We start from the raw sequence: 9,799 nt of genomic DNA on the forward strand, positions 1-9,799 counted from the left end.
AAGAGGAGTGCAGTGGGTTGACCCTGGCTGGACACCTGGTGCCCACCAAAGCTGCTGTGTCACTCCCCTTCTCAGCTGGGCAGGACGGAGAAAATATAAGAAGCTTGTGAGTCGAGATGAGGACGGGGAAAGATCATTCATCAGTTATGGTCATGGGCAAAACAGACTTGGCTTGGGGAAAAAAAAATTAGTTTATTACCAATCACATCAGAGTAGGATAATGAGAAATAAGAATTAAATCTTAAAAACACCTTCCCCCCAGCCCTCCTTTCTTCCCAGGCTTAACTTCACTCCCAAATTCTCTACCTCCTCCCTCTGAGCATCATGAAGGGATGGGGAATGGGGATTGTGGTCAGTTCATCACACGTTGTCTGTGCTTCTCCTTCCTCCTCAAGGGGAGGACTCCTCACAGTCTTACCCTGCTCCAGCATGGAGTCCTTCCCACAGGAGACAGTGTTCCATAAACTTCTCCAACATGAGTCCTTCATGAACTGCTCTGGCATGGGTCTTTTCCACAGGGTTGCAGTCCTTCAGGAACAGACTGCTCCAGTGTGGGTCCCCAACAGGGTCACAAGTCCTGACAGCAAACCTGCTCCAGCGTGGGCTCCTCTCTCCACAGGGCCATCAGTCCTGCCAGGAGCCTGCTCCAGCGTGAGCTTCCCATAGGTTCGCAGCTTCCTTTGAACACCCACCTGCTCCCGCAGGGGGTTCTCCATGGGCTGCAGGTGGATCTCTGCTCCACCATTAACCTCCATGGGGTGCAGGGGGACAGCCTGCCTCACCATGGTATTCACCACAGGTTGCAGGGGAATCTCTGCTCCAGCACCTGGAGCACCTCCTCTCCCTCCTTCACTGACCTTGATGTCTGCATAGTTGTTTCTCTCACATAGTCATGTTCGTCTCTCCTGGCTGCAGTTTGTTGCCCAGTTGGTTTTTCTTCCCTCCTTCTTAAATATGTTTTCACAGAAGCTCTACCACTGTCGCTGGGGGACTCTTCCTTGGCCAGTGGCAGGTCTATCTTGGAGCCAGCTGACATTGGCTCTATTGGACACAGGGAAAGCTTCTAGCAGCTTCTCACAGAAGCAGCTTGGTGCTTCTGAGTCCATACCTGAAGCATTGTCCTCTTTTGATTTTCTCAGTTCAAGAGGGATGCTGAAAAACTGGATTGGGTCTGATGGAGGACGGGTGACATGGCCAGGACCTACCACCCAGAGCCTACGAGGGAGACGGGCTTGTTTAGGCTGGCAAGGAAGAAGCAAAGGGATAATGGCCAGTGACTCTCCTTTCAGGGAGAGAGGCAATAGAGGTGAACTCCTCCTGGAAGTGCCAGATGACTTTGCAAGGGCCACAAGTTACAGCTTGGATAGTTAGGTCAGTCACAGGGATGAACTTCACCAGGAGGGTGGTGCAGAACTAGGATATGTCACCCAGAGAGGGCCTCCATCCTGGGAGGCTTCAAGGACCTGGGCAGCCAAAGCGTGGTTCAGCTGGTCTCCTGTTGGTGAGAGTCTCCCTCAGAGTGGGGGAGCAGAGAGAGACAGATGCCCCATGGCCCCCTCCAGCCAGCCTGCCCATGAAGCCATACAGCCACCGCACTGGCTCACATCGCTGGCAAGTCTGCGCTGTGAGACGAGGTTGGCTCTGGGTTTCACCCGTCCCAGCTCTCCCTCTGTGTCAGTGTCTGTGCTCGGACACGAGATAACATCCCTGCCCAGGGCTCGTCTTTGCTCTGAAGCCCAGGCCAGAGCTTGCCCGTTGTTCTCATTTGGTTCAGTTGCAGTGCCAGGGCTCTGAGCCTGCCTGTCCCACCAGCTGCCAGCCCGGGCAGCTCGCCTTGCAGTCTTCATCAGCCAGCCACCTCGCAGGTCATTCTTGGGCAAAACCCACGTCGTGGTGCCTTCTTGGGAAGAGGCAGTGTGTGCCTTCCCAGGCTCCTGCTATGGCTACCTCAGGCTTTAAACTGGCTTTAAACAAGAAGTAAATTCTGCTCACATTCAGCTGAACGCTTCTCGAGCAGGCTGGAGGATGCTGAGTGACCTCCGTGTGATGATGATCAGGCCCCACAGAGACAGTGCTGAGTCAGCACATGGCATGGTGGGAGCTACACCTGGCCAAGAGATCTTCCCCATGCCAACTGGGAAAGCTGCCACTGCTTCTCCGTGGGGCAGCGATCCGAGTCTCTGTCCTCTGCAGGGATGGTTGCTGTGTGTGTGCCCACAGCTGTGCCTAAGGGAGCCCTGGGCAGGACATGACCACACATGTCTCCCACCAAGCCTGCCACACATTTGGCAGCACCAGTCACCCCCAGGAGTCCCCATGCAGCTCAAGGTGACCTCGTCAAGGGGTAACGGCCTTTCTGGGTCGGCTTGTGTGACCTGGAGAGCATCCTTCTGCTTGCCGTCCTCTGTGACACTCCAGATCCGTCACCGTGTTGGATCACTGGCTGCTCTTCACACAGCTTCCCTCTTGAGCTGCTTGCTGTAACCCAGGTGCTCTGATTTCTAGTGGTCTGGTAAAAACTCTTCACTCAGATTGCATGAGCAGTGTGGTGTAGGGAGGAGCCTTAGTATTTTACTTTATTTTACTTCATTTTATTCTACTTTATTTTCATTTGATTCAGATTCTTTTTTGCTGAGGCTACTTTTCACTACTCTGGTAAATATGAACATAAATAACACTCATAAAAGCTCTTCCTATAACCAGAGCACTGCAAAGAAGGGAACAAGACTTAGGTCTGACCTAGCAGGATGTGTCTGCGTGTAAAATGCACGTTAGCTGCTGGTGGTTTGCAGCCCTGCAGCTCTGGGCTCAATGTGGATGCGAGCGAGCGTGTCCCCAGAGTGGCTCCCCTGCTCTCCTCTCAGCCCACAGCCTAACAGCACCTCTAACTTTAATAAAGCAAAGATGGAAGAGATTAGCTAAACAGCTAATAAACAAAGTGACAAGCACGAGGCCTGGTAATATCATATTGCTCTTAAAGAAAATATGAAAAATAGTAATCATGGCCATTGTTATTACTATCTTGTCCTTCACCATGCCTAAACTATCCATCATGCCGATAAGGCTGAAAGGAAACCCCAGCAATATAAGATGCATGTATCACAGGGCAGCCAGCCCCGCGGCTGCCTGTGGTGCACCCAGTCTGTGCAGGGACCACGGTTGTTCCTCTGCATCGTTGGACCGTCAGATAAATCAGAGCAGAACCAAACAGGGAGAGCCTGTCAGCGTGGCCACTGGCAGCAGAAGGTCAGCACAGAAATAGCTGCTTTGCAACAGCCAGTGTGGAGACCTGAGCAATGTGGTGATGTGGGCTGGGGATTTACTTTGGGGTATCAACACACCTAAAAGGCATTGGTGTGAGCCGGACCGAGCCCCAAGAGGAAGGCGGAGGAAGGAAAGTGGAGTGTCTGATGTGGGGTGGGAAGGCAGCTACAAGCGTGGTGCTGCTGGTGACAGCACGGCAGGCTGAACAGACAGTTTCATGGGAGAAGAGCTTCGCCCTGGAGAAATTATGCTTGGCTGTTCAATTGTGTACCCAGAGAATAAGAGTTAGTGAAGCTGGCGAAGGGGCTGGAGAGCTGCGCAGGCTGTGCAAGGTTGCCCCAGCAGCCTTGGCTGGCTGAGGCCCATTCCCTGCAGTTCGCTCTTCAGCCCTGGCCCTGCCTAGGTTACATGGTCCATGCCACTCCTTTAGTTTGGAGACTGCTCCATGGTCTTACTCTTGGGGTCTTCATCCCAAGTCTTCTCCCCATGGTTTCCTTTGGTTGCTGCATTCGTACTCTTCACCCAGCAGCCCCAGATGAGAGACTGGATCCTGAGGAGCTCTTGCAGGAGGCCACAAGGCTGCAAAGCTGCTCAGGTGCTCCCGTGCCATATGCCGTGTCCCTGGCAGCACCTGAATTGGCTATGGGAGCAGATGCTCTTACGGCCCCTCTCGCAGAGACTCCTGCCAAGGCTGGGCTGGGGGGTCCTACCCCAATGATGCAGGTAGGTCTGGGTGCACTGCGTAAGCTGCATCTGCAGCCTGTCTTCTGCTGGGAAGGTGTATTTGCCATATTGTGCTACCAGGAAAAAATGTCACGACTACACATGTAACGAGCCGGCAGCAGAGCACAGCGCTGGCTGTTATTATTGGCAGTTACCCCCTTCACTTGCTCAGGGGCCTACGGACGTCGGAGCATGGCTGCCGAAATGAAATATTGTTAAACTTGGGACATAAATCACGGGCAGCCACGGAACGCTGTGTGAAGGCTTCCCCTGGGGTTTAGCTTGGCCTCATCATGCTGGCACCATAGCAGGGACAATCTTCTTCCCAGGGACCCCACTGGGCTGGGTCACGCTCTGTGTCCTGGCTGGCCCCATGCAAACGCGTCCTGTGGCAGTGGCAGCTGAGCAGAGCCCACAAAGTCGCTCTCCGCCTCTTTCCCGTCCCTGTCTCTTTCCCTCCAGGCTGGGCTCCCACCCTGCCCTGCCATAGCTGCAGCCAGACCTGTCTCTGGCTGTGGGGGAGGAGACAGCTGTTTCAGGAGATGGGTACCTCCTGGGAGAGAGGCGGTTTGGACTGCAGTGGTACACATCGACAAAACCCAAGGAAAACATAAAGGAAGGCCTCGGGAATGCCCAAAGCAAACAGCTGCATTGTGGTGCTCCTCAGATGGTGCCACAAGGATGCTGTGTGACGCCAGGGTCATTGTGGGCCTGCGCTAGGACGATGGCTGTCCCAGGGCATGGCCGAGACACCCAGGTTGATTGGGAGCACAACATGATGGAGCCGCCTTCTGACCCCTGAGCCAGGGCCCAGGGATGGGGTGGCAAGTGGGGGCAGGAGAGGGGCTTGCCAGATTGCCCAGCTCTGAAAATCAGTGGCACTGCTATCTCCAGGGCTGCCCGTCACAAAAAGGAACCGTACACCACAAATGCCGAAGGCTGGGGCTGTCCCTGGGCAGCTCAGCCTGGGTTGTTTGCCAACACTCTCCAGCCCTCGCACATCCCTGTGTCCCCCCCTTTCTCGCCTTGCTCCCATTTTACAACCTCCTGGCCGGCCAGCGGAGCTGCGGCTGCAGCTGACACGGGGTCCCCACATCTGTCTGTGCAGCCCTGGGCCCCTCGCAGGGACCCGCGGGACAGGGAGCACAGTGACCCACTGGAGCCGACCAACTGGGTTGGGTTCCCATCAGCTGCCACCAGCCGTTGTCCCCCGTACAGTAGGCTTTCGGCATCGGCCGCCCTGCAGGGACACCCAGCCGGTCCCCCTCAGGCAGGAACAAAGGCAATTACCTCTCCGCCAGGCACAACGAGCCCGCCGAGCCCCTGCGGCTGGCCACCGAGACACTTACCTGAAATTAGCCGCGGCCAGCGCGTCGCAGAGGTGAACGCGGCCGCGATTACAAATGCACTTCTTGTTTGTCTTTTCAGTGCCGAAATCCTGTCAGCGAGGAGAAGCGATAATAACATGCTATTAAGTTCTTTCTGGATAATGTAATTCAGGAGTCAGGAGGCAGTTTGGTCATTTATGCCTTTGAAAAGCTCAGAATAATTTTCAGTGTCATTATCTTCCATTTTAAAGAGCCCGTTTCAAACATCAATAGCGAGAGCCCCTCTCCTCGCTGCCTCCCCCTCGCTTGGGTGGCTTTCTCCCACCTTTTGTTCCTGTTTTCTCCGAGTTTTCAGGGATTTGGGGTTTGTTTCCAGTCATTCATACACCTTGAAACACACACCTCACCCAGCCCTTTCTTGCTCCTTTTCTGTTTTTATAGTGGGTTTGGGAACTCGTTGCTATTTTATTTAGCATCTCTAAGTTGCAGTTGGTGAAAGAGCCACTGGCGAGGCCGTGAAGCGCAGCTTGAGCCCCCGTGGCAGCAGGAGACGAGTGGATGTGATGCAGATTTGGGTCCTCGGGGAAGGAGCGGGATCGTGGGGATTTGTGGCAGCACGTGTCCCACGGGGACAGCTGCCTTGAAAGCCCAGCTGCCCTCGGGAACGGGGGCTGCGCAGGGGCACTGTGCGGCTCTGGAGGTTTTGGTTGCATTGTGATGCCCTGGAACGGAGCTGTGCCTTCCGGGCTGTGGTGCAGGCATGGAGCTGGGGGTGTCTGTGCAGCCCAGCCACTGTGGCGCAAGCAGCCACCCTGCTCCGGACCACCCCACCGCTCCCATCATCTCTCTGGGCACGGCCGCAGCCGATGAGTTATATGCAGAGCTTGATGCGTCATTATGTTCTTTGCTCATGCTTTTGTTAAGTGTGTGCTTCAGTGTGAGCAGTTAATGGATATTTTTGCCCTGAAATAGCCCCCAGGATGGGGAGCAGAGAAGCTCCTTAGCAGATGCAACTTCAACACCAGCTTACACTGCAGGCATGAAAACAGACAGATGTCTCCGAGTGAATGCAGCAAAAATTATTATCCAGAACTGGGGCAGGAAAACAAGCCGTCTCCTCTCCTGCATGCACAGAGCATGGCTGAAGAGGAGTATTTTATTCATTAAGTTAATTGGCAACGATCCCTGAAATGTCAGCCTTGGCTTTAAGTTCGTTTCTGGGCTTGGAAAGCATCCTAGCCCTTCTGTTTTTAAAGGAGGAAGGTATATGGCTCCTTCCATTTTTCACGTGCTGGCCCTGCCAATGTTTTAGTGCGAATAGGAGGGATAACGCCCTTCCATTTGCTGCCTTCTTCCTTCCGAGGGGCAAATGGGATCTCCCAAGCAGAGTAAAGAAAATCCGCGGGGAGCAGGCAGGAGTCACATCCATCATTAAGCTGGATTCATATTGTTCAGCAGCTTCCGAAGGAACTGGCGGGCACCCGCGTGCCTGCAAAATCAGCAGCAGAGTCAGGCTGTGACCTGGCACGAGCTTATTTGTGGAGAAGGTGTGGGAAGACTCGCAGAGAGCGCGGGCTCATTGGCCTCGCTCTGCCTAGAGGACGCAGGAGCATCAGCGGCACAGCATGGCTTCATGACGGAGTGGGCCCAGCATCGTTAGCATAGAGGATACAGTCTCCTTGGGACAGGTGTAAGGACGGATGAGGATGCTCTTTCCTTCGTGAGAGATGGAGAGGCCTTTTAAACACTTTTGGCAGTCTTGGACGTTAATGCGCAGTTCAGCGCTGGCCACCGATGCCAGGAAGGGAACCCACGCGACAGCAGACCAGGTGCAACGGATGCATCTGCTCCCAGGCAGCCGTGCCCTCCCTCTGTGCAGAGGTCATGATCGGAGACCTGCCACTGATCCAGCTGCAACAGGCTGTGCCTGCCTCCATCGCCTGCTGACTCCCTGCTCCGTGTCCAGCTGCAAGTGCCCTTCGGAGCGTGGAGGCGGATTAAATGTGTATCCTGTGGCCTGGAGTATTTACATGGTTTCTCCCATGAAGGTTTTCTGGTGCTTGGTATTTTAGCTCACACTGCAATCTCCTGCAGTGGGGACTCTCAGAGTCCTCTACCTATTTTCATTGAATCTAAAGGACTTTCATTGTCTCTGGGGTCTGTATGCCTCTCTCTTGGTTGAGACTGGAGAAGGATCTCAATAAATGCCTGTCAGGAGGGAATTGGTAGAGGGTCAGACAGCCCAGTCCCTCCTCTCAGGACAGCTTGATGAGATAAGCTGTTTGCCCTTAAAAAAACTGACTAACAAGGAAAACGTAAAGGAAAGAAGGAAAAGACAAGACTGTGAAAAGCAGAGGAAACTGGACTTCTTAAATGGCTTTTTGTATCAGCCAGATCTCTGTTTGCTCCGCCAGCAGCCTGGCCACATTAGCCCCACTCCCAGCCAGGAGCCTCCGTCTCCCTGTTTGGCCTCTTCTCGCATATTTGTCCTTCTTGCAACTAGTTTTCCAGCCTGATTTTTTCCCAGTTTCTGCTGCACTGACAGCCCATGTGCTACCACTGTCACAGCTGACCGGTCTTGGAGGCACGGCCAACGGAGCACAGGGAGGGATTGCCAACTGGCCCAGGGCACGCAGCTGCCCTTTGATCTGCGCCGTAGCCACAAGGCAGATGTCCCATCTCAACTGCCCGAAGCTGGCAGAGCCATGCCCAGCTACCTAGAGGAGACCGCATGGTGCATCCACGTGCTGAGGCATTTCCCTCTTGCTTTCCTTCCTGGACCCTGCCTTCAAAACCCACTCTGTGTCACAGCTGGAAGGCTTCAGGCGGCTCCAAGCAGACCAATGTTCTAATGCAAAGGCTTCAGGCTTACTCTAAGGAAGGCCCACACTCCTCCAAGGCTCAGGAGGAAATGCCTCACCCTTAGAAGTAAACGCCCTGCCTTAAATAGTCAGGAGTCACATGATTTGCTAGATGGGTCAAGGCTATTGGTCACTTGACCATCCATCTCCCAGAGTGATTGGCTGAATGCTACAGCACCTGTTTCAAGGTAACTTCCCAGTGTTACGAGCTACAGGTGTTTCTTAGTTAGCCTGCATAGGGAAAGAACTTTCACAGGATGCTGCAGCAGCCAAAAGGTTTCTCCACAATTCCCCCTTTTTGTTTTAAGATTAGTTTAAATCAAGCAGGGAGATTTTTCAGCAATACCATGGGAGATACATCTATCAAACCAGTCATACATTTAGTTATTAATTCTAACATTCTGACTCCGACGGAGACTTGAAATTTAGTCTCTACTCGTGGAAGGAACAGGTTGATGGCCGATGTCATTATTTCCATTAGAAGGGTCATTTGATAGATGATCTCCATTCTGGCCATCGTTCGGATGTTGCCTGTTCTGTTTCTGATGTTGCAGGTCAGGGCGGACGCATCTTGCGGGTAGCCATCGTATCCCAGTATCTGTGGAAACGCAAGCATACCCACGACCCCAAGCAATAAGCTCATATGGGCCTTCCCACGTCTTAGTGAGTAGGTCCCGTATCCAGATTTTGCTCGGGGCAGGTGCGTCTCGCCTGAAGACGAGAAACGAAAGAAAGTGATTCAAAATAATGGGATTATTTGAATTTGATGGCACCGTAAGATGGTTAATTGTGTATAACGCTTTTTCTAGGCGACTCTGTGGGGTTTCTCCATGCATTCCCCCTTTTTGTTTTTCTAAAACACGCTTCAAGGTGCCATGAGCGCGTTCAACAATGGCTTGGCCAGTAGGAGAATGCGGAATACCCAAGGTATGATTTACACCTCATAGTTGTAAAAACTGCCGCGTCTTCTGTGAGACGTAGGCCGGGCCATTATCGGTTTTTATAGAAGAAGGCACGCCCAAGACCGCAAAAGCGAGTTTCCAATGGGCAATGGCATCGCGACTTTTCTCCCCAGTATGAGCAGTTGCCCACATAGCTGAGGAGAAAGTGTCAATAGACACGTGCACATACTTAAACCTGCCAAATTCAGGAACATGCGTTACATCTGTCTGCCAAAGCTGCAGGGCCTTTAGGCCTCTGGGGTTTACCCCCGATGGCAGAGGTGCCGCAAGTCCGTGGCAGTCAGCGCAAGCGCTGACAATGTCCTGAGCCTCAGTGGGCGTTAAGTGGAACTGTTTCTGCAGGGTATGTGCACTTTGATGGAAGAAATTATGCGATGCCTTGGCTTGTGCGATTTTATCGGGCTGAGGTGCTACCCATGCGGGGTTAGCTAGCATGTCAGCCCTGGTGTTGCCTTCCATTATAAAGCCTGGCAAATTAGTATGACTATGGATATGCAGGATGTAATATGGGTGAACTCGATCTTGAATTGCACACCAATAATGCACTTAGCCCATGTCCTAGAGGCCCAAACGCATCCAAGGGAACCTTATAGACCTGACAGGATTCTAAGATGACTGTTGTTGCGGTGCATACATCCACCCTGGCTGATCCCTTTGTGCT

The sequence above is a fragment of the Tauraco erythrolophus genome, chromosome 6 (genome assembly GCF_009769465.1).
Source record: "Tauraco erythrolophus isolate bTauEry1 chromosome 6, bTauEry1.pri, whole genome shotgun sequence".
In the NCBI taxonomy this organism is placed as follows: domain Eukaryota; kingdom Metazoa; phylum Chordata; class Aves; order Musophagiformes; family Musophagidae; genus Tauraco; species Tauraco erythrolophus.